The following is a 25,035-nucleotide window of genomic DNA, read 5'->3' as shown; positions in this document are numbered from 1 at the left end:
AGGATATGGGGAAGGGGAAGGGGAAGCTGTGACAAAGCGAGAGAGTGGCATGGACATATATACACTACCAAACGTAAAATAGATAGCTAGTGGGAAGCAGCCGCATAGCACAGGGAGATCAGCTCGGTGCTTTGTGACCACCTAGAGGAGTGGGATAGGGAGGGTGGGAGGGAGGGAGACGCAAGAGGGAAGAGATATGGGAACATATGTATATGTATAACTGATTCACTGTTATAAAGCAGAAACTAGCACACCATTGTAAAGCAATTATACTCCAATAAAGATGTAAAAAAAAAATTAAAATAAAAATCATACAAGTCCTGAAAAATAAAAGACTATTCTCTGCCCAACACATGAAGTTGGCAATTACTAAAACCTCTAAGAATCTTCAAAAACTGTGAATATTTTATGAGAAATAGCCCCTATAATTGCAAAAAGTAAAAACCTTATTTCTTTGGTGACTCTCGTTAAACCCTGTATTCTGAATGTTTCCAAAATGTTTCTAATGGTGTTTCTTTATGGGAAAAGTAGTGTTCTATATCAAAGAACCCTATGGTGTTTCTTTGTGTTAGTCTTGTAATCAGTCTTTAAACAGATAACTCAGCAGAGAACACCACAATTCAAGTTTGTCAAAAATGCAATCATTACCTTTTATTTTCTTTGTTTGACTTGTTATGATTCTACCAGTGGGAGAGTCAATTCAACTATTAGTTTATTCTGAATATTTAGCTAAATATTCTATGGAATAAAAAATGCTCTTTTTTCAAGCCTTGGCAACTACCAAAAAGATGAATTATCTTCATGGTTCTGTCAAAGTTTTTCTAAATAAAGGAGCAGAATTAGGGAGGAGGATGATTGTAGTATACGCTTTTACTATTCTAGAAATATTGGGTTGACAATCTAGATTGCTAGCAAAAAAAAATTTGGAGTGAAAGAAAAATCATTGGTTTAGATGCCCTATACCATTTGCCCCCAAGCAATGATTGTCCAAATGCTGCCAAGATCTTATAAAGAAGAATTCGCCTCACTATCAAGATAATCAATTATGGGAATAACAATATACGAAACAGCAGATTCTCTCCTTTGCTTTGTGAAGATACATATTTGGGTTAAAAAATGCTTATGTTCTTTGATTCCCAAAAGGAAATATTCTTGGTTAAATTTATGAGCTGAAAGACCAAGTGGCCTATTTTTGGAACACCAAAGAAAAGATCAACTGTGTCAGACCTGAAAAAATTATAACTGTCAGTGGATCTTGGCTGTTTGGCATATATACTTTAGGCATTGAGTATACTGAATCTGAAATGTCAAGAGAAAATTTCCAACCTCATTTCTCATTATAATAAATTTTAAGCATTTATAGCCAAAACCCAGATATGGATACAGCATATTAATGCTAAAAAAATCTAATTATTGTCTCAACTTGGTGAATATTTCAAGGACAATATCTTAAAAGTGATTTTTAAGGAGGGAACATTGTGTCTCATCTACTCCTACTGTAAGAAAAATGTGGATGGTATTTTCTTGATGTCATGGCAAAAATCCCTTTTGGAAACTCACAAGAAATTTTTTGTAGGATTGGACCATATACAACTAACTCTGAATATTTTTAAAATTATGCTTAATACAGTTTCCAAAATTAATTTTTATATAATCATGAGTGGAATAAAATATCACCCTAGAGGAAGTAAACAGGCTTTGCTTGTCACTATTCGATGTTCATCAACATAGACATGACACACATTTTCTTCACTTTTGGTCAGCAAGAAAAATAACTGTACAATTGATTTAATATTTAAGTATAATATCCTTCATTTTTCACATAACCTACCATAGAAAAGTTTAAAGCAAGCAAGCATACTCAATTCTCACATAATCAAATTTTTAAATTATTATTTAGATGATTAGAGGTAGTTTTTTCTTCTGAAACTACCACTGAAATGTTGTCTTTACCTAACATTTTTAAATTGTAGAAATGTTATGCATTAAAGCTACTATCTAATTGATACCACTTTTGTGGGTTCCTTATCTTGTTACACTTCCACACTAGAAGACTTTCCCAAGACTTGGTCCTTGGTCATTTTCTTATCCTTCTTTCCTTCCTTTCTTTTCTTTCTTTTGTGACACTCCTTTTAAAAACTTACCATTTATCACATTTTGTACTATGATCTCTGTGCAGAGGACTTCCAAATCTGTGATCTTAATGTTTAACAAGTTCTCCATTATTATATATTTATTTATTTCGAGTCATTCACCTAATATGTATAGGGCACTTACTGTATACAGATCTTTCCACAAGCAACAGAACACAAAGCAGTCAGTGCAGGTACAGTACCTTCAGAATCGTCTGCCAATGAGTAACCTCTTGGATGTCTGCTCAGCACATTGTATTTGACATTCATTAATTAAAACTCACCATTTTCTGTTCTACTTGCACTCTTTCTTAATATTTTTTGTCAGTACTATAATCACTCTCCTATTCATTCAGATGTGTAACTGTGGGATTAACTTGAATATTGGAAGGAAGTACAAGAGAGGACTTTAGTTTCCACTCCACAACTATCCATTTTTAAATTTCGTATCTGTTCTTTCCTATCATTTTTTAATCGACCCCCTTGCATTCAGGGTCTTCTCATTCCAATCCACTCTGTATACGGTTGGCACATTATTTTTAGAATATCATCCACATGATGTCACATCCCTGTTCAAAACCTTCATTGGTTTTCCACTATCTATGGAATAAAATCTAAACCTATTATTCAAGCATTCAAAACAGCCCACAAAGTATAAGATACTTCTCAACCTTATCTCCTATAACTCTCCAATATATGTTTTCTGCTATAGCCAGACCACTCTCCTCACAGTTCACAAAACATACTTTAGCATTTTCACCTCCAAATTCATCACTTCCTGGCATGCTCCAATTTTTTTCCCTAGCTGACCAGGTTTCACCAAATTTAAGATAGACCTGTAGTACCACCTCCTCCTGAGGTTTTTCTTAACTTTTCCAACCAACATCCAACTCTCTCAGAGAGCATGGACTATTTTGTCTATCTTGGCACTCATAATGTTTTAATGATTTAGCTTTTCTTAGAATGAATATATTTTACCTCTGAAATCAAATTCAATGTCTTTAAGTTTGGGGCCTTTATTTTTTTACTTTTTATCTTACAACTTTTAATGTTGTGATTCTGTTTGCCTAAAGGTTGACATTATAGAATGACTTGGCCTTTTATAGATGTGGATTTTCCACAGACTATTCATATCCTCTTAAAACTGTGCACAAGTGAAGTATCATGTAAGATGTTTAGCTTTTTATGAGGAGCACAGTTGCATCCCCTTACAGCAGTGTTTTAATGGGATCTCCTACATGACAGTATTCCTTCTGTTAGTTTTAGGTCTCAAATCAAAGAATAATTCAGTGCCCCCATCCATACCATCCATGATGATCCAATCAGTATGGCTTTCATGTCAGCTGGAGAAAATTAGACACTATTTCCCATCTTTTACGTGACTACAGAACAAACAGCAAGAATTGAATTTTGATTTTATGTTCTCTTCGTGAACTAAACTTAGGCATTTGATTCTATTAACCGAATTAGTATGTGGAAAATCTTGTGAAAGAAAGTATATAAACACCATTTGCTCCCTGCCTAAAGGAGGAATGGTGAGAGTTACAGATTAAGGAGCAAATATCAGATGCATTTACTGTGACTAACAGCACTAACACGGCCCCGTTCTTGCTCCATGACTGTTTATTATCTGCTTTTCAACAGTGCTCTGCACTTTCTCCAAAGATTCTGATTTAGAGACAGGCAGAGTGTCTCTCAAGCAAGAATACACTCAATGTGCAGTACAACGACAGCAAAGTGCTGATGGATGTTATTCAAGAATTTTGATATGTCAGGAACTGTACCCCTGTGGCTCGTAATGGGAATCAAATGCAGCTATTAGATTGATTTGCCTTCGCCACACTTCACTTTACTCTGGCTGACAGTACCAGAAAAGACAGAGGTCCTCACCCAGTACCTCCCAATTAATATGTTTACAATTCCTGTCATTTGGCTAAGCAGCTTGTACCTGCACGTCACTGATAATTCTGTGGTCACAGTAACCCTCGGAAAGAAAATTGGTGTCCAGTTGGCCAGTAATGTTTCTGAATGGACTCCAAAAGACTTGTGAAAGGTCATGGTACTAAGATCAGCATAATCTAAAAGAAGAGAAATCTAGGCTGGACCAGAACAAAGACAATTCCCTAGGATATAGGTTTTCAACAGTTTTACATTAAGGAAGAACATGAAGCTTTATTAGAAGTTTATCTTTTTAACAGCTTTATGGAGGTATAATTTACACAGTGTTGGTTCACCCATTGTGAGTATACAATTCAGTGGTTTTTAGAAAATTTAGAATTGTGCACCTATCATCACAATACAGTTTTAGAACATTTCCATCACCTCTAAAAGTGCCCTTGTGCCCTCATTTGCAGGTAATCCTATTCCCATCCCAGCCCCCAGCAACCACTGATCTGATTTCTTTCTCCATAAAATTTGTCTCTTCTCAATGTTTCATATACATGAAATTATATTATGCATAGTCTTATGCATTGGAATTATTTCACTGAGCAAAATTATTTTGAGGTTCAATTATGCTGTAGTACATACAGTAGTATACTCCTTTTTATTACTGAGTAGTATTCCGTTGTATGTTTCTTCATTCACCAATTGATGGTCATTTGAATTATTTCCAGGTTTGGGCTATGATGAATAATGTTACTATGACTATTCATATACATGTCTTGTCTTTGTGTGGATATGTTTTCACTAAAAATCACAATAATCTTTCTCCCCTCAACACTGGGTTTTTTTCTAAATGTCATAATTCTATTGGAATGGTCAAAACCCACAGAAAACAGTAACACCAGCAAGATTTAAAAAGAATGAAAAGCTGGACCTGATTCATTTCACTCTGCTGAATTCTTTACCTAACTCTTCCTCATTCTGTGTCAAGGTCAGTGTACTCAGAGAAATGACACAAGGTCAACTCAAAATGCTAGAAAAGGTAGCCTTTATCAAAGGTAGCCTTTATCAAGGGTTATGTACTTTTTTCTTCCAAGTGTACAACTGTCTAAATAACACAATAAAAACTTCTCTGGCATGAACTCATTCAATGCCACAGACTTCTTGAGGCAAACAGAACAACAAATCTATTTAGACTTGATTCCCAGTTTAAATAAGTATTCTAAGAAGTACTCAGCTATATGCTATTCATCTCAAAACAGAAAAATTTGCTACCAACTTATGGATATACAGAGCATTTTCCTGGCAGATAGACTATTCCTCTTATAGACTGAATGCTGTGTTCCCCCAAAATTCATATGTTGAAGTCCTAACCCCCCAATATGATGGTATTAGGATATAAAGCTTCAGGGAGTGGGTAAATAGGTTTAGATGAGGTTATGATGGTGGGGTCCTCACGATGGGATTAGTGCCCTTATAAGAAAAGACTAGAGAGCTTACTCTTGTTCTCTCTGCCATATGAAGATATAGCAAGGGACAGCCATGTGCAAGCTAGGAAGAGGGCCTTCACCAGAACCCTAGCATGCTAGCACCTTGATCTCAGATTGTCAGCCTTCGGAACTGTGGGAAATAAATATCTATTGTTTAAGCCACCCAGTCCATGGTATCTTGTTATAGCAGCCTGTGCAGACTCCCTTTCAATAATCTTCACCCAACCAACCCTAAGAGAATTTCTTCTTTTCTCAAAACAAAACAAAATAATATAAACAAAACTATAAAAAATTAAGATGAATATTATTTTATTGTTTGTGTCTAGTGTAACTTCTTATCTTGAAATTTTATGAAATTAAAGAAGTTCCAGCAAGGTATTTCACTTATTTCTGGTATCTTGTGGGTAATTTTTCAGAGGTCCCTCTTTCATAATAAATACATTATTGCAGGGTTTTTCACATTAAAGAATGATTTTAATTTGCCTTAGTGCCAACATTTTTAATGAGGGCACACATCCTTGAAATTATAATGCAAATCAGTAGGAAAATGTGATTTCCTTTACAAACTGTGTTCAGAGTGATCCTTGAGAAGCATAACCCTTGGTAAATTGATGTGCACCCACAATGGGCATCATCACTCTAGTGTATGTAGATTTAACTGAAGCCTCTGATAAATGTCCCTTGGTTAGCTGGCAGAAGATGCGCAAGGAAAGAATATGCTATCACCACATGCCTCTTGGGACACTCTGCCTCATAAGCCTAAACTATGTCAAGCATTACCACAGCAGTGACTTTGTGTGTGATAAAATATAGAAGTACGTCAAAAATTCTGTACAACCAAAAGAGTATTTAGAATATTATCAACAGGATATATCTCTGGGACAATGAAGAAACAACTAAGACTGTGGGAACACCTCTTGTAAAGGCACATGGCCAGACAAAAAGGATACTGGAAAACTTCAGCCATAATCAGCATATTTACCTTTCAAAAACAAATCATTATAATTACAAAAACGCTACTGTCTGCATCCAGAGAACATTTACTTGAGGAATAGGAGTTTTAAAAGGAGTTCAGTCTTGCTTCCTTTATCATATTCTTGGTTGTCAGAAAAAAATAAATGGCATTCTTTTTGTACTCTGCTGGTATAGGAGCCACAGGGGTTTAGGCTATATTGAATATGAGGTGGCCATAGGATATCAACATCAGGGAGTCTATCGTTGGAAATACCCGGGTGGAGCTCAGAAGAAAAATCTGGCTGGAGATTTGCAATTGTAGTTCATCAACATAATAATGTCAACTGAAGCCATGGCAATGCATACACCAGTGAAAAGATAATTTTCAGGCTGAGTGAAGAGCCAAGAGAAAACCCTCCAAAGTATTCAGATATAAAAAGCATGCAGAACAAGAAGAGTCTGGGAAGGCTGGCAGGCTGTCTCAGAAGCCAAAGGAAATGAGTGTATAGAGTACATGGATGAGGAGGGGTGCACCAGTGCTGCCAAATGCTAGAGAAAAGTCACGGGTGAAACATCCTGCAACGCAACCATTTGATTTAGCTGTTAAGGGGTTGTTAGTAATCTTAACCAGACCACAGTAGAAGGAGAAGTGGAGACAACAAAGAGATACAACCAGTGCAGATTATTCTTTCAAGATGTTTGGAAAGAGATATGTCAATAGTGGGAGGAAGAGAGGATATGGAGTTTAAGACACTTACTTAGTGATTTATTTAGGTAAACTCAGTAGACTAAAAGAAGTTTGGGTACTAATGAGAAAGAAGTAGAGAGGGAAGGATGGAAGACACATGAAGGAGAGGGATTCTTATAAATTTTAGATACTCAACCAGTAACAAGCATAAACATGAGTGATCCCGTTCAATGCCTCTCCATTTTAGATACAAGGATCCTAGAGCTCAGAGAGATTAGTTTATTTAACTAGTTATGTTACTAATTAGTGGCAGAAACAAGGTTCCATCACAGGTCTTACCATTTCACATCCCAGGGCATTCCCCACTGTACCACTTCACAGTATTTAATCCTAAGGACCTGCCAGCTTGTGCATCCTGTGGTGAGATGGTGGATAGAGCAATGTCAGTAAGATCTGAAGAGGACACACTCTAAAAAGTCAAAATTCCTGATTCCTGTTACAACCAGGAGCTCTAACAGCTTCCCTATACTGAAACAGGTTTCTCCTAATTTTCAAGATCCTCATAAATCCCAATTCATTGTGTATGTTCCTCCTTGCCCCTCAATTTGCCTGCCTTGGACCCATGACTCTACCTTGACATCTACATGTGTCATACTCTCTAGGTAAAATTCTGTCATATAAATACAAATTATGTCACATAAATAATAAAATTATGTCATACTCTAATAGATACAATTTAGGATGCCTAGTTAAACTTGAATTTCCAATAAATATGTATTTATTTAGTATAGATATGTTCTGTTCAATAATTGCAACAATATACAAACAGCTCATACAACTCAATAACGAAAAGACAAACAACTCAATCGAAAAAAGGGCAGAAGATCTAAATAGACATTCCTCCAAAGACATGCAGATGGTCAATAGGAACACGAAAAATGCTCTTCATCACTAATTATTAGAAAAATGCAAATCAAAACTACAATGAGGTACCACCTCACCCTTGTCAGAATGGCCATCATTAAAAGTCTACAAATAACAAATGCTGTAGAGGGTGTGGAGAAAAAGGGATCTACCTACACTGTTGGTGGGAATGTAAATTTGTGCAGCCGCTACGGAAAACAGTATGGAGGTTCCCCAAAAAACTAAAAATAGAGTTGCCATACGATCCAGCAATCCCACTCCTGGGCATATACCTGCAAAACTATAATTCAAAAAGATACATGCACCCCTGGTTATAGCAGCAATATTTACAGCAGTCAAGACATGGAAACAACCTAAATGTCCACAAACAGAAGAATGGATAAAGAAGATGTGGTACATATACACAATGGAATATTACTCAGCCTTTAAAAAGAATGAAAGAATGCCATTTGCAGCAACACAGACGGACCTAGAGATTATCATACTAAGTGAAATAAGTCAGAAAGAGAAAGACAAATACCATATTGATATTACTTATATGTGGAATCTAAAATATGACACAAATGAAACAGAAGCAGACTTCAGATATAGAGAACAGACTTGTGATTGCCAAGGGGGAGGAGGAATGGGAGAGGGAAGGATTGGGAGTTTGAGATTAGCAGTTGCAAACTATTCTATATAGAATGGGTAAAAAGCAATCTCCTACTGTATAGCACAGGGAACTATATTCCATGTCCTGTGATAAACCATAATGGAAAAGAATATGAAAAAGAATATACATAAAATAATATATATATAACAATCATTTTGCTGTACAGCAGAAATTAACACAACATTGTAAATCAACTCTACTTCAATAAAATTTTTAAAATAATAATAGTTGTAACGTATCTATTTATGCTAAAAAGATACTCATGTTTATCTGATATTCAAATTTGAATGGGCATCCTGGTTTTGGTTTGGTTTGGTTTTTACTGTTGTTGTTTTGCTAAATCTGGCAATGTATCCAGGGACCATGTAGCTGATGGACTTTCTCCTTCCCATCACTTCTACTCTTCATTGTGCAGCAGTTAGTTCATAACCCTGTTCCACAGTCACGACTACCTGAGGCCCAGGTTGAGAAATATTCATAAGCTCTGCTGGTATAGAAGTCTCCCAATAGCTGATAAACCCTAAATCACATGTTTGTCTTAATGCAGTCTAGGATTTTTTTCTAGATTTGCTTCTTTATTTATGTGTGGTTTCAATAGATATTAACATTTCTTCTAATTAATGGCAGATAAAGTCTATAGAAATGGCAGGGAGGAGAAGAAACTGCCTCATATTTTAATTTTTCCTCAAGTAATCGACAAAGCAAGTAAGGAGCGATGATCACAATCACATTTAATCCCTGCTGATTGGCTGATACACAATGGGCAGTTTAGGCAAGAAAACCTGGGTTGTATCCTCCTCATCTGGTCTCAGAGGGCTGCCTGGAGGTCAGCAACTCCTGGCACTCACAGTTGCTGACCCAACATGATGGCTTAAATAATAAATACGATGAAATAAGGGCTCAGTTAATTTATGCAATCCTGCCCTGATCTGTTAATCCAAATATATACTAAGTGCAAATGGGAAAGAGCAGGAGAAGTTCATGGTGTTTGGCCTTTAAAAAAAACCACAAAACACATTTTGCCCCAAGCATTTTCCCCTTCATTTAAAAGTTAAATTGTGTATTTCAAAGATAAATCTAAGCCATGTGTCTCACTTCTTCCCTCTAACAGCAAACTGTTGTGAAAGAGCTCACTGTCATATCAAGGACTTCTAGAATGTCATTTTTATTCCAAATGAGAAAACTACATTTTTTTCTAAACACATAACAACATTCAATCTCAAAGCTACATACATATGGCTTCAACTCATATCTCATGGAAGCAGTAATAACCCATTTTCAACTGATCAATTTATATTCTTTCTGAAGTTACTTGTCATCTGATCAACACTGTCAGCAGTTTAACATTTATTAAGAGCCTATTACATGCCAAGCACTAGGCTATGTACTTTACAAACATTAGTTGTAACCTCAGTCACCTGGTGGGGACATATTATTAACCTATGTAATAGATAATGGTATTAAAGTCTCAAGGGGTTATGTAACATGTGAAGCAAATGAGAGGCTAGCACAAGTTCTGCCTAACACAGAAGCCCATGGTCTTCCCATTTTCCCAGATGGTAGTATGTTCCCCGATAGGTAAGAAAGGCTAAGTCAGGACTTCCCTGGTGGCGCAGTGTTAAGAATCTGCCTGCCGATGCAGGGAACACGGGTTCGATCACTGGTCCGGGAAGATCCCACATGTCGTGGAGCAACTACTAAGCCAGCGCTCTAGAGCCCATGCACCACAACTACTGAGCCCACGTGCCACCACTACTGAAGCCTGCGTGCCTAGAGCCCATGCTCTGCAACAAGAGAAGCCACCACAATGAGAAACCGGTGCACTGCCACAAAGAGTATCCCTTGCCTGTCGCCACTAGGGATAGCCTGCACGCAGCAACAAAGACCCAACGCAGCCAAAATAAATAAATAAATAATTTTATCCTAAAAAAAAAAAAAGCCTAAGTCATCCTTATTTTCTGTAAGTTGATAGTCTTAACAAAAGACTTAGACAAGAGCATATTAACACAGGGTTGACTAACCCATATTTAACTCAGTGGAGAACAATGCACTAAGATGATACGTGCATGGATCTCAAAAATCAGCCTTTTACAAGAAATTAGACTGTAAAATTCACAAAAATGAAACACCCAGATTTTCTTTGTTAAGATGACATATAATAAATCCTATCTCCAGTGCTTCAACTTATTTGAGGGGTAGTAATTATATACGGATTATATTTTTTGGTATTATGAGGGTATAAGGAAAGAGAAAGTCTTCTTAGTTTCTAAGTGTATGCATTACGGAGAGCCAATAGGGAGGAGTGAATAAAAACACAGGGTCAGGATTCCGACACTCTTGGGTTCCAAACCGAGTAATGTGGCTTGCTTGCTGGTCATTCAATTATGGGCCCTTTGCTCAACTACTCAGTACCTCAGTGTCCTCATTTACAAAATGGACATAATCATACCTATCTTATAGAACTGTTATAACAATTAAATGAGATTATATTTGGAAGATAATTAGCCTAGTGCCTGGGTCATAATTAGCATCTTACAAATGGTGGTTGTGGTTATATCTAAACAATTGAGTAGAAAACTTTGGCAGTCATACTACAGTCATAGGGGCCAATGAGGCGACACTTTCAAATAATCATAGCCTGTGGGTAGGAAAAGGAGAAACCTGGCTAAGTGCTTGGCAACACTGGGAAGAAGTGGGGGAAAAGGTGACTGTCAGAATTGGCACATGTAAAGACAAAAAGAGCTTGACAACAACAAACTTGCTATGTATAACAAAGACATGCTACTTATATTTTGACCATAAGTGAATGTTCCATATAGAAAGAAAGAAAGAAAAAAGACATTAAAGAGAAAATTTTCATTGGATTAGGAGATCCAGAGTTTATATGGCTTAGCCATAAAAATAAGCATTAACCCATGTGCCTTTTGCCTAAAAGTAACCATGGGAATCATATATTGGAACTTTCAAAAATGGAAAAGATAAGTAATTGTCTTTATTTTGTGTTTATTTAGTAATAATGGAAATCTGCCTTCAAGGAAAAAACCTGAATGTAACCACTTGTTATTTTTGTGTTTTCTTAGAGTAAGGGCTAGCAAACTACAGCCTGTGACCAAATATGGCCCACTGTCTGTTTTTGTAAATAAAGTCACAGCCTCATTCACTTTTTTATTTACTGTTTATGGCTGCTTTTGTGCCACAACGGCACAGTTGAATAGTTGTAAAAGACTGTATGAACTGCAAAGCCTAAAATATTTACTCTATGGCCCTTTACAGCAAAAGTGTGCCAACCCCATTCTTAGAGCTTTGAGGTAAGTATTCTGCTGCCTTAGGCAGCTCAGGCTGTTGTAACAAAATACCACAGACTGAGTGGCTTAAACAATAGGCATTCATTTTCTCACAGTTGTGGAGGCTGGAAGTCAGGGTGCCAGCAGGGTGGGTTTCTGCTGAGAGTTTTCTTCCTGGCTTACAGAAGGCTGCCATTTCATTGTGAGCTCACATGACTGGTGAAGGGGGTGGGTAGGGGCAGGGGGAGTGAGCTGGAGCATGTGTGATGACTCTTCTCTTAATGACAACAATCCCATCCTATCCGGGCCCCACCTTACTACTTTCCTTAACCTTAATTACCTCTTTATAGGCCCTACCTTTAAATACAGCCACACTGTGGGTTACAGCTTCAACATATGAATTTTGGGGAGACACAATTTATTATATAGCATATTCAAGCCGACAAAATCTGATTTAGTCTGAAATATCCATGGTCTTTCATTCCCCATGTACCTTTCTATAGGCTCTTCTAAACACATCTGAAAAATAAGTTGAAAACAAAGTACAGCGCAAACCTTCCCCACTGACTATGAATAAAGAGACTATCCTGAAATCTTACCCCAAATATTACCCTTAGCAAAGTATTTGAACTTGGAGAAAAATAGAGATGAAATGACTTCTGAAAGGCAGAACAAATTCCTCCATTCAGAAACTGAAAGACTCCTATAAATCCATCCCCCAGATGGCAGTTTCCATCATACTGATGCCCTTTTATCTTACTGAGGAAAACAGCAGTGAAAATACTTGGGGATAATCTGTGACCAAGTAGGGTTAAAAGATTCAAATAAGCATTGATGGGTCAAAGTCAAGTTGTAGGCCTCATCGTTCTTGCACTATTTGTAAAGAGGATATAACTCTATTTCTCCAACAACCACAGCATATTTTAAGAGTCACTACTTCATTCATCTTCTGAGTACCCTTTGAAGTAAGTGTCCCATATTTTATTTCTATTTTATAAGTGGAAAAACTAGGGCAGGGAGCAGTTATATGCCTCTCCCCAGAGTGAATCAATCACTAGAAGAACTAAAGATAGAACAATTTTAAGTCCCTTGTTCTTTATGCATTCAACCACGAATTAGTGTATTAAAGCTCTCTCCATAAGTAAAAAGTGTCCTGTGCTCATTGTATAGGTATTACTCACACTATGATCATGGCATGTATTTCCTGCCATGCTAATATGGTGGATGACTCTCTCAGTCTGGCACTTCCAAGGATTCCCTTCTCAACTTTAAGCAGAGAAACAAGAACAACGATAGGAAAGAAATGTTAAACCAAAATAGACTGTGGCCAAATCACGAAAAGTAATACTGGATTGAGCTCCTGGCACCATACTGCTTCATGACATGGAAATAGGTTCTAGCACCATCTAGTGGGAGATCAAAGTAACTCATGGTTTATTAAGAGGGTTGTTTGTCATCCTGAGGGTTTCTTTCATCAAGAGGTTTGGATTATTTCCAGATTAAAGCTTCCTTGGGTTTACTCCTAAATAAGCAAGTGTATCTTTCATTGAAGTCATTGCAAAAGTACACCAAGGGTTGGTGTCCACAGGGTTGGTTCTTTCTGAGGACGTGAGAGAAAGATCTGTCCCGGGCCTCTCTGGTTAGCTTGTAAACAGCCATTTTCTCCCCGTGTATTCTCATATTATCTGTCCTAATTTCCTCTTCTTCTAAGGATACTAGTTTTATTGGATTAGGGACCACCCTAATGACCTCATTTTAATTTACTTATCTCTTTAAAGACCATATCTCCAAATACAGTCACGAGTCACTAAGGGCTAGGACTTCAACACAGGCATCTGTGTGTGCGTTGCAGGTGCTGGGTATAGAGGGGGCACAGTTTAGCCCATAGCAAAGCACAATAAGCAGACAGCCACACAGCATGTGAATAGTCGAGGCAGGGTAAATCCCAGACTTCACGCAGCATGACGCAGCCATGCTGCCTCCGAGAGTGCTAAGTAGGAAAATACTGTTTTACAGATCAAATGAAAGATCCCATCTACTTTCGTTTAAGGAGAACTGTGAGATCTTTTTCCTCCAGGATCATAGGTTTCTGAGATAAAAGGGACTCTACAAGCACAACAATGTTTTGTTGATTACAGCAGGTCCCTCAGGCACCCCTGGCAAAAAAGTGGGCGGAATCGAAACGTTTGCTCCATCCCCTAAATGGATTGAATCCACGATTCCGGAGTTAGTATGCTACCCACCAGTGCTAAATCCACTTTGCGAAACTTCATCTCAGCATTTAGCTGACTCAGGAAAGGCTTTTTGTAACTTCTAGCTAATCTATAGTACAGTTCAAAATATTCAGCTGCTAAAAAACTGCACTCTCCAGTTTTTATTCTAAAAAAAACTGTCTGCCAGCACTTTCAAAATATATTCTGTGAGGAGGTGCACATATGTTAATATAAGTATAGCAAAGATCGCCCACCTCGTTGCTCTCCTATTAAGCAGATTTCCCTTTACAATCTCCCACATAGCCAGCCTCCGCACTTCACGTTTAGAGGGAACAGAACTGCAATGCGTTCCTGGCCTGCTGTACCGTGACTTTACCACCTTTCTCTCCTTCCCATCTCTCCACTACAGCTATTCGCGTACTTGGTATCCAGTCTTTCTCTGCCTCGGACAAAACAAAAAGTCATAACGATAAAACACAAACAGGAGTTTTGGAATCCCAACCAACTGCACTCTCTGGTTTTCATTATCATTATTACCTCCGTTTATATTTTAAGTGACTATTTCAGTTGACTTCATAAAAAGAGAGAAAACTCAGTGCAAAGATAGAAATATCAAGCAGTACTCGGTTTTGAGAATCCAAATGAAAGTGGGCCTGAAAGGTCAGCTATGAATTTTTCTGGTAGAATGGCATATCATACTCCATTGCAAGGGTGCTTGTTATAGACTTACCTCAGGGTCTCATAATCAATTTTACATGCTTGTGTTGAGTGGCGATGCCTATTCATGCACAGTGTTTCACGTGGGTACCCAGTAGGTGCCAGGCTTTACCTCCAGCTTCAACACAGCGTTCAATCCTCAGCTATCGTGGAACCCACTTCCTTGGTTCTTTTCTCCTCTTTATTCCACTTGACAGCTGATCTCTTCCTTTCCCTGAAGCTGACATAGTCCCACTATGCAAACATTACCACTTTTACACCCAAACCTTACTGCTTTTACACCCAGCACCTAGATACTGGTTTCTAATACCATTCACCAATGAAATAACAAAAACTGGGGCAGATTCTAGGTCTGGGACAGGGGGTACACAAGATGAGCCTGGAGCATCTTGAAGGGCCAGAAAGTAAGGAAGTACTCAAAGAAAAAAAAATGTTTTTTAAAGGATGGAGCCTGTCAAAGAAACAAAGGAACCAACCTGAAAGAGCTCTGGTGGCCAAATGTGGGACAATTTGAGCAACAAAATAAAAAACATAGAATTGGATTATAAGACAAAGTTTATAAAATAAATGTACACAGGTCCATATTGACATAAATAAATGATCAAATACATGTAGGAGAAGAGACAAATTGTTTCATACAGAAAATTACAAATAATGTATGTAAATACTCACCCCCTTGTTATGGACTAAATATCTGTATCCCCCCAAAATTCATATGTTGAAATCTTAGCCCCCAATGTGATGGTAATAGGAGGTGAGGCTTCTGGGAGGTGATTAATTGGAGCCTTCATGAGTGTGATAGTGCCCTTATAAAAGAGATTCCAGAGAGCTCTCCCTGCTCTCTGCCATGTGAGGATACAATAGGAAAACAGCTGTCTATGAACCAGGAATTGACCTCTCACTAGACACCTAATCTGCCAGCACCTTGATCTGCTGCTGGACTTTCCAGCCTCCAGAACTGCGAGAAATAAATTTCTGTTGTTCGTAAGCCACTCAGTCTGTGGTATTATGTTATAGCAGCCCAAACAGACTAAGGACACCCTTCCCAAAGGTAGAGATTAATCTCCCCCACACCCTGCTCTGGATGTGAGCTGGATTTATGACTTATTTCCAAAGTATAGAGTATGGAAAGATAGAGTGGAGAAACCTGGCAAACTCTACTTTAAGCAAGTGATCAAGATCACTATTCCTGGTGTTAAGTCATATGGATACCATGTACTCCTCCACATGCGTCATAAGAAAGGGGCGTTACCTCTGATATTGTCCCCCAAGCACATAACTCCAGTCTAATCATAAGACAAATATCAGACAAACCTAAACCGAGGAACATTTTATAAAATACCTGAACAATTTTCTCCAAAACTGTCAAGGTCATGAAAAACAAGGAAAGAATGAGACAGTCACAGATCAGAGGAAACTAAAGAGATGTGACAACTAAATGCAAAGTGTATCCTGGATTGGATACTGGTACAGAGAAAGGACATCAGTGGAAAAAAAGCTGAAAAATCTGAATAAAGTCTAAAGTTTATTTAATGGTAATATCAGTGTTAATTTCTTAGTTTTGGGTCTTGGTCCAAAGGCTGTGTAAGATGCTGACATTAGGGGAAACTGAGTAAAAGATATACAGGATTTCTCTGTATTATCTCTGAAAATTTTCTGTAAATCTAAAATCACTCTAAACTAAAAAGATTATCTTTAAAAGTTAAAAAGCAAAAATAATTCCTGTTTTTTAACATTTTGTTCATCTATGACTTTAGTTTACAATTAGAAACCTCCTTTAGGAAAACATAGTGAAAAGTAGACAAATGAAGAAAATAACTAAAATGAAGACAGCAATAACTTTTGAGGATGGAAGCATGCTCACCTCTCTATATATAGACATAACTCACATGCCATAAAATGACACTTTTAAAGTCTACAGTTGATTGGTTTTTAGTATATTCACAAAGTTGTGCGACTATCACTACTATCCAATTCCAGAATATCCCTTTAAGGTCACAAAGATTCACACCTGTTTTCTTCCAAGACTTTTGTAATTTTAGCTCTTACAATTAGGTCTCTGATCCATTTTGAGTGCATTTTTGTATATGGTGTGAGGTAGGGGTCCTCTACAATACAGTTTTTTTATTTTAATTTTTTAAGTTAATTTTTATTGGAGTATAGTTGCTTTACAATGTTGTGTTAGTTTCTGCTGTACAGCAAAGTGAGTCAGTTATACATATACATATATCCCCTCGTTTTTAGATTTCTTTCCCCTTTAGGTCACCACAGAGCACTGAGTTCCCTGTGCTATACAGTAGGCTCTCATTAGTTATCTATTTTATACATAGTGGTGTATATATGTCAGTCTCAGTCTCCCAATTCATCTCAACCTTGGTATCCATAAGTTTGTTCTCTATGTCTGTGTCTCTATTTCTGCTTTGCAAATAAGTTCATCTGTACCATTTTTCTAGATTCCACATATAAGTGATATTATATGATATTTGTTTTTCTCTCTCTGACTTACTTCACTCTGTATGACAGTCTCTAGATCCATCCACGTCTCTGCAAATGGCACTGTTTCATTCCTTTTTATGGCTGAGTAATATTCCACTGTATTTATGTACCATATCTTCTTTATTCATTCCTCTGTTGATGGACATTTAGGTTGCTTCCATATCCTGGATATTGTAAATAGTGCTTCAATGAACACTGAGGTGCATGTATCTTTTTGAATTATGGATTCCTCCAGGTATATGTTCGTTTGTCTATGTGGTATCATAAACAATCATTTGTCTTAGAAGCAAAATGCCAAAGCTGAAATGTCAGGTCCAGCAGGTACCAGTATTAAGGTGTTTTCCTTTCTTAGGTTTCCATTTTCTCACCAGCATTGTGAGGGAATTGAACATCCTCTGTGGAACCTGTTTCAATTTTACTTGGGATTTTTTAACCACCCAAATTTCTATTAATTGCAGAGTACATATGGGTTCATTATACTACTGTCTGACTTTTTTTAATATATTGGAAAAAATTTAACGGGAGAAACTGATACTCCGAATTGCCAATATTTTAGGCTGCCAAGTAAAAACATATTTTAAAAAGACTACCATCTATTATAATTATAATTTCATAAAAGAATGGCTTACACCAAATAGTAGGGGGAATACCATCTTTATATAAAGGAAGTTTTTTTAGTTTGGGAAAAAAATAGCTTCATAAAAAACTCATTGCCCTGTCCTTGTATGTTTCACTTAGCCGTGGACCAGTACTGATCCTGAGTCTCATATTTGGGAAGCACTGAATCAGATTACAGTTCTGAGGAATTAGAACCATATAGGCTCAGGCATATGATTCAGTTGATTTTTGATAAATACAAAGAACAATAGCATGCGTGGGGGAACTAGATGTTCTCAGGCAGAATCCTGTTGACGCCAAGCTTTCAATAAACCAGAGAGTGCTGGGCTGACGGGCAATAAGCTTCAGCTTTAGTCACAATATAGTAAAACTTCCATGAAGCTCTCATGACTACGGATTAAACCACAATAACTGTGAGGCAGGGAGAGAGCGAGGAGGGAAGTCTCATCCTTTATTGGGGGGTTTATTAGTTTTATTATGGAAATTATGCATGGGCTTGTAACCGAAAGCGGGGTGCGGCTGCTCACCACTCAAAAGCCAATAAAGACGCCAGGTTGGTAGAAAGGAAGGGTTTGCTTTATTTTGGAGGGTGGATGCCTGTCCAAAGGCTGACTCCCCCCCACCACCGACAATCAGGGAGCAAGAGCTTTTATAGACAGAGGGAGGGGCTACATGCAGCAACAATACAGTCAGCTCTGACAGTCATCTTGAAATGGGTCATCGGTGGTCTGATCAGCATCATCTCGATTATTTTAGGTACAGTTAATCTTCACTTCCAGGGTTGGTTTGTTTCCATTTCCTTGAGGCCAGTTCTCAGAATTGTGGCAGCCTATGTCATGGCTACAGCCTGGTCATCATGTAGTTAACTTCTTCCACCTGCTGGGGGTTTCAGTATCTATAAGACAGCTCACAGGATACGACTCAGAATATTATCTGTAGCCCTTAAGGAGGAACTAAAGGTTCTTGACTATGCTTAATGACTAAGCTATCATTATTTGGTCTCCTTTGACTGCTTTCCTTTGTTTCTGCATTTTCTCACTTCTCTGATTAAACTTATTCTTTGGCTAAAGTTTTTCCACAGACAAAAGGCAGGCTGGGGACATGGTGTGGGGGGCAAGGACCACAGGGCCCTGCTCTGTTTCAGGTTCAGATGCATTGTAGTAAGTTTTAATTCCATGTCATTAATTGAACATTAATAAAAATTCTAGTAATATACAAGAGTAAAATCCAGCAGTAGAGATCATTCATTTATAAAATCCAACTAGAACTCTTTGTGTTATAGAAACCACCGTAATGTGACAGTGTTGATTTATGAATGTTTTGAGGAAACAGAATTATAATTTTCAAAATAAAAAAAGAAATTGGATTTTTCTCTTCTTGTCTTTGGCCTCCTAATTATCTCTAGACCAATAGCAAGTTAGAGTCTCCACTGGCTCAATAAATTTTAAACCCTTTTTTCCAAGCAAGATGATGGTAAGGTTCACAAATTCTACAAAAGTAAAGTTGAACATGATAGATAGATAGATCACTTGAACTCAAGATTGAAATGGACATTAAACCCATACAACTTTGAACCTGTCCTAAATGTCTTTATATCACTAGCATTTAGTATGTTATATATTTCCTAGGTAATTCTCTGAACCTTCATATTATCCCTTCCATCACATCTTTTTGGGATTATCAAGTCTTATAATCTTTACTCAGGAATTCCAAATTTACAAAATACTTATTCTTGAATGAATAGTGTAATATTGCAAAATGAATCAGTTGTAATGTATACATTTTATAGCTGAGAATTCTGAATTATTGAAAATGTCAATGAGATGCTTTTCTCAGCTTCCTCCCTCTTCCTACCCCTGTGCACAACTTCCAGCCAGCTCTTCTTTGAGTTTAGATCACTTTCAATTAATTATTTAGCAAATATTTATTGGGTACCTACCAAGTGCTAGGCATTATTTGTGTTCTATGGATACAGCAGTGAAGAACAATAACAAAACATGGAAAAGGCCCCTGCACAGATGGAGCTAGCAGTCAGGGGGACAAGACAGACAATAAACAAAGGAATAAGATAAATATAAGTATATACTATGAAATATGTGAGTCATGTAATGTGCTATGTGGGAATTCAGAAGAGGCTGATATGATAGAAAGTAACTGAAAGAGAGGTATGACTCTCAAAGGGGTGGTCAAAGAAAGCCTCTTTGAGGAAAAAGCATTTAAGCCAACAGTTGATCGTCAAGAAAGAGCTAATTAAAGATCTGGGGAAGGCAGAGGGACCTGCAGGTGCAAAGACCTTGAGGCTGGAAGGAGTTCAGCCAGCATGTCTGAGAAAGTGGAAGAAGCTGAGGTCAGAGGATCGTCAGGGCCAGGGCATGCAGGAACTCATCCAACATGGTAAACAGTTTGCAATGGGAAGACATGGGAGGGTTTTAAGTCCAGAGAAGAGAATCAATCCATCTTTAGGGGAAGATAAGGAATTTTATTTCAGTAACTCATACAACTCATCACTAATTCAGCCTTCTAGTTAGCCCTACTATGACCTTATGTCCCATATTTGGTTCATGAGCTTTTCTCTTATACCCTGATACAGGTTCATATCTTGTACCTTTACAAATAGTTTGTCTCTATGTAACTTGCTATTCCAAAAAGGTAATGGAGAGGATAGTATGAAAGTTCAGAGAATCACCCAGAAAATATTTAACTGCTACTAAATGCTCAAGACATAAAGAAATTTAGGATAGGCTCAAAGTCGTACTGGTTTAATGCCCATTCCATTCTTGAGTGCGAAGTGATATATAAAGCAGAAAATGTTCAACCTAACTTTCGCAGAATTTATGAATCTTATCATCATCGTGCTTGGAGAAAAGGTCTAAAATATATTGGGTTAGTGGAGACTCTAATTCGCGATTGGTTTAGAAGTCATTAGGAGGCCAAAGAAAGAAAGATATGACTCTCAGATCCTCCAGGCAACACTTCTATGGGATTCCTCCCTTAATTTTGCTAGCCCATTGAAGGCTGGAGTCATACTGACTAAATCCCCATCATTCAGCTGGTGCTCCATAACTCTTGCCGAGATCCTTCTTTGCTGGATCACTTTAACACTGATGGGCAGCTTAATTGTCAAGGGCTATAAATAGTACATTCCCTTGCTTGGCTGGGCATCTTCCACATCTGTTTAGAATAGTTCTAAAATACCAACTCCCCACCTGCCCACCCATCCACCTGAGAGGTTGGGGTTTAGAGGTGAGCTCATTTTGCTGGTGTCTAATCCTCCTGGTCGGGCTGTCTCTTAAGCTCAAAATGTCCTTCTCGAATATAACCTATGCCTATAGACACAGGCAGAAACCCAGATGAGATTACCAATCAAAACTCAAGAATCCCTTAAATAAGCTCAATTACTGATGCTTTCCCAAAGTTTACAACATTCTGCCTTGGAAATTTGGCATTATCTAAGTGAATGGGTATTAGAACTTTCCACTCTTTTGACACCGAAGTAATGGCTATACTGTAATTATTCCATTGGATTAAATTCAAACATTTGAACATGCAAAAACAGGATTTTATTCAATAAATTTTATAGTATTCAGAAGAGAAGTTATTCCTAAATTGTGGGTGCCAAGAACAAATATCAAAGAAATAATTCAATAGCAGTGGCCTTATCAATTGAAGATGGGGTTTTTGAGGTCAGGGTTGAGGTATTTTGGCAGCAAATGGCATGCACATGGGTCCACAGATCACAACCTCCCTGACCATGCCAGAGTCACTCTGGATAGAATATTACAAGGGTGGGGGATGGGGACACGTATCTAATCATGGCTCTAGAATGAAATAAATCAGCTTCATCTCATCACTATTTTGTCTTTTTGTAAAAAAAAATTTACTCATTTCTGAAAGACAGTAATATGGGAAACTTCTCCAGAATCCAAATGTTTGTTAGAAAATTTGTCTCTCGATTACCCTCCCCATCCACTCTCCCCTCCCCATTCATAGTTTTGCTGAAGCAACAACAAGCAGTGTCTCTTAACCCATAGTGAGGCAACAAGTGTGGCACTGCTACAGAGAGAACAGACAGAAACCAGAAGGCTAACTGGACGAGTGTCTGTCAGAGTGTGACCACTTCAGAATCATGTTTATGAAATGGTTCCCAAGTACCATCTGAGACCAACTGAGTCAATCAGAATTCTGAAGATGGGATCAGGATGGCTATATTTTTGGGAGATGGGCTTCAGGAAGTTAACCTTGCTGACTCTAAAATATTAAAGTCTGAAAAGTATTAATAGCAAAGACAGAAGGGAGCCCTAGGGGTGAAGCTGGTATTAGTAGAAAGTAACTGACTTTGGCAGAGAGAAAAGGTTCAGGAAGCTTGAACTGAGCATAAATAATAATAGCATATGTCATCTTCTTGGGTCATGAAAAGGGGTCTTTGCTCACACATACTTCAGAGCCTGAAGGAATAAAGCAAAAATCGGTAGAAGACAACACCCTTAACTTAGAGCAAGGGTCCTTACGGTCCAAGTTGCTAGAGGAGGCGCGGTCTGGGAGAGGTTATTACGGGGTATAAGGAAAGAAGTAAGGGAAAGAGGGATAATCTAATAGAAATAAGATGGATTGCCTTTGTGGCCATAAAGCAAATAGGCAAGGAGTGGATGTCTATTGCGATTTTTGTGACACCAATGCAAAAAGCCACAAAAGTCTTCAAGAAAACAGCAAGCATAAAAAAGATACTCTGCTCAGGGTAAGGCAAAATCCAGGTAGAATGATTTTGCTCAGAGTAGCCATACTGTCTAAAATTAAGAACCTCCTTTGATTTGAAAGCAGAAACAAAGCAGCACATGTTTCTACGGTGATGTTGTCTATCATACAGACAAGGTGAAACTATATGAGGAGTTTAATTTCTCAGTGTGATTAATGATTAACCTACTTACCAGGTTTATTACATAGGATTAGTACCTAATTGGAGCAGAGCAACCATAAGGCAAATTATCAAAATAACAGATGGAAATTTCTTTCTTGACTTTAAAAGATAAAGCTTGGCAGCTCCAGATATTTATGTGTCTAGTATGAGAAAAGAATGGAGAAGTTTTGGTCTTGAAGAACTGGAAAGTGTAACCGCTTTGAGATATTCAAGGAAAGATTGGATACTCTGAGTACTGAAGTAGGGTTCGATACAGATGCTGGCAAGAAAGAATATTTTTAAAATACATATTGTATCTGGTGGAGGATGTTGATAATGAGGGAGACTATGCACGTGTGGGCTCAGGGGCATATGAGAAGTTTCTGCACCTTCCTATCAATTTTGCTATGAACCCAAAACTGTTTTGAAAAAAACAGTTCTTAAAAAAAAAAAAGATATGTTTCTATGTATTGACATAACAGTCCTCTACCTAGCACGTGAGGCCACCAAATTGCTGGTCACTACTGATGCCATAGTGGTAAGAAGACCACAACAGTGTATGGGTATAGGAATACATTTATGTAAATTAACTTTTAAAAACTATATTTGACATGGCTTTGGTCTCTTGAAGTCTTCCAGACTTAATAAATAAATAAAGGTGTCTTTCAAAAATCCACCCTTGAAATTTTAAACTAGGATATTGAGGAAGAACAAAGTTCGCCAAATACAAAAATAAGTGATATTAAAGATGATTGCATCTATTATTTTATCTTACCTTTTCCTGCCATCCCAAATATTACCAAATACTTTTAAAGCATTATGAACTATGGCCCAGCTCTTTTTAGATTCTGGGATATCTTTGCTGATTTATGCCCTACAATATTACAGATTTTAAAAAATCAAAATAACTCTTTGAAAAATGCCTGGCTCCACTGATTTTGTGGAGAGGCTCTTGCTTGGCTAAATTTAATTTAAATGTAGTTCTTTGTTATTGCTTCAAGAGGATGACAGTCATTTCTAACAAGCACAAATTATTCAGAGCATGACCCTAAATGCTGTATTTCAAATAGCAAAAGAAAACAAGCTATCCTCTAACCTACTTCGCATTGCAGGAAGAGAAGCTGTGTGAAAAGAGCTGCAAAAGGACAACCTGACCCAGAGAGATTCGCCCTCACCGGGGCCCTCCTCCCAGCTTTAGTGGGTCTCTGGATGGGCCAGTTGCACAAATACAAGAAGATCAGGCCAGCATCCTGGAAGGGGGAGGGGGCTTGGTATCACCCTCCTTGGATTGCTGTTTGCCAAGTTCTAGTTAACCCAGTTACAGTAAAGCCATTGTGGACTCTTTAGTGGAGCAAGCCTCAAATCTACATGGCATTCACGATTTTTGATGGCCATGGCCACAGCCAGTAACTGCAATTTAGTGGCTTACACATTATCATGAAAGGGGGCGGGCAAAGGCTCAAGAGCAGTGGATTTTACAGCAATAGGAAATAGGACACATTTTGTGCAGTCGCCAACTCCTTTGCATTTCTGAGGATGAAATGCCCCCTAGATCAAAGTGACAAAGTGGTTAGGATATTCACGGGACAGAAGACAAAAGGAGTTCATTCACTGCCAAAAAACAGCCTTCTGTTAAGTATTTAGAAGTTTAATAACAGTACTTACATGAGAAGCAGAATGCAGAAGGGTAACTTGAAAGTGTGCAGTTTAACAGAAACTGGTCGCTCTTCACGAAGCAGGCAGCCCTCATTCACTCAGCACACAGAAACTGGGCACCTGCTACATGGGGCCTGCGTCAGGTATTATAAAGAGTATAGGAATGCATAACAAAAGCCTCTGCCTTTAAGGAGCTTGCAGGCCTATGTAATAGTATATAATACATATTTATACAAAATAAAATAAATATGCACAAGTCGAGGTGTCAGACCACCTATACAGTACTTGCAAAAGAGAGGGACAGGGACAGAAGGTGATTTTGCAATCTTAGCCCCACCCCCTCCTCGAGAGAATACAAGGATGGTGGTTAAAGAGGAAAGGAGAGAGAGAGACAATTAGTTTGGAGGATCTGTTGGTATTTTGTGCATTTCCC

General features: G+C 37.9%; 1 long non-coding RNA gene across 4 annotated transcripts in view; it reads right to left on the bottom strand.

Annotated features, from left to right (window-relative positions):
* The window catches only part of LOC137219794 (uncharacterized), a 144,289-nt gene that overhangs the window by 59,613 nt on the left and 59,641 nt on the right, over window positions 1-25,035 (bottom strand). For 2 of the 4 annotated variants that reach the window (XR_010941248.1, XR_010941249.1), the window contains exon 3: window positions 18,633-18,931. The exons of the other annotated variants lie outside the window; for them this stretch is intronic. This is a non-coding gene — a long non-coding RNA (uncharacterized lncRNA). Of the gene's footprint in view, window positions 1-18,632; window positions 18,932-25,035 lie in introns of those variants that run through there. 4 annotated transcript variants of the gene reach the window in all.

Source organism: Pseudorca crassidens, chromosome 1 (assembly GCF_039906515.1).
Source record: "Pseudorca crassidens isolate mPseCra1 chromosome 1, mPseCra1.hap1, whole genome shotgun sequence".
Classification (NCBI taxonomy): Eukaryota; Metazoa; Chordata; class Mammalia; order Artiodactyla; family Delphinidae; genus Pseudorca; species Pseudorca crassidens.
Note: the sequence above shows the minus strand (reverse complement) of the source record. Positions and strands in the feature narration are given on the sequence as shown.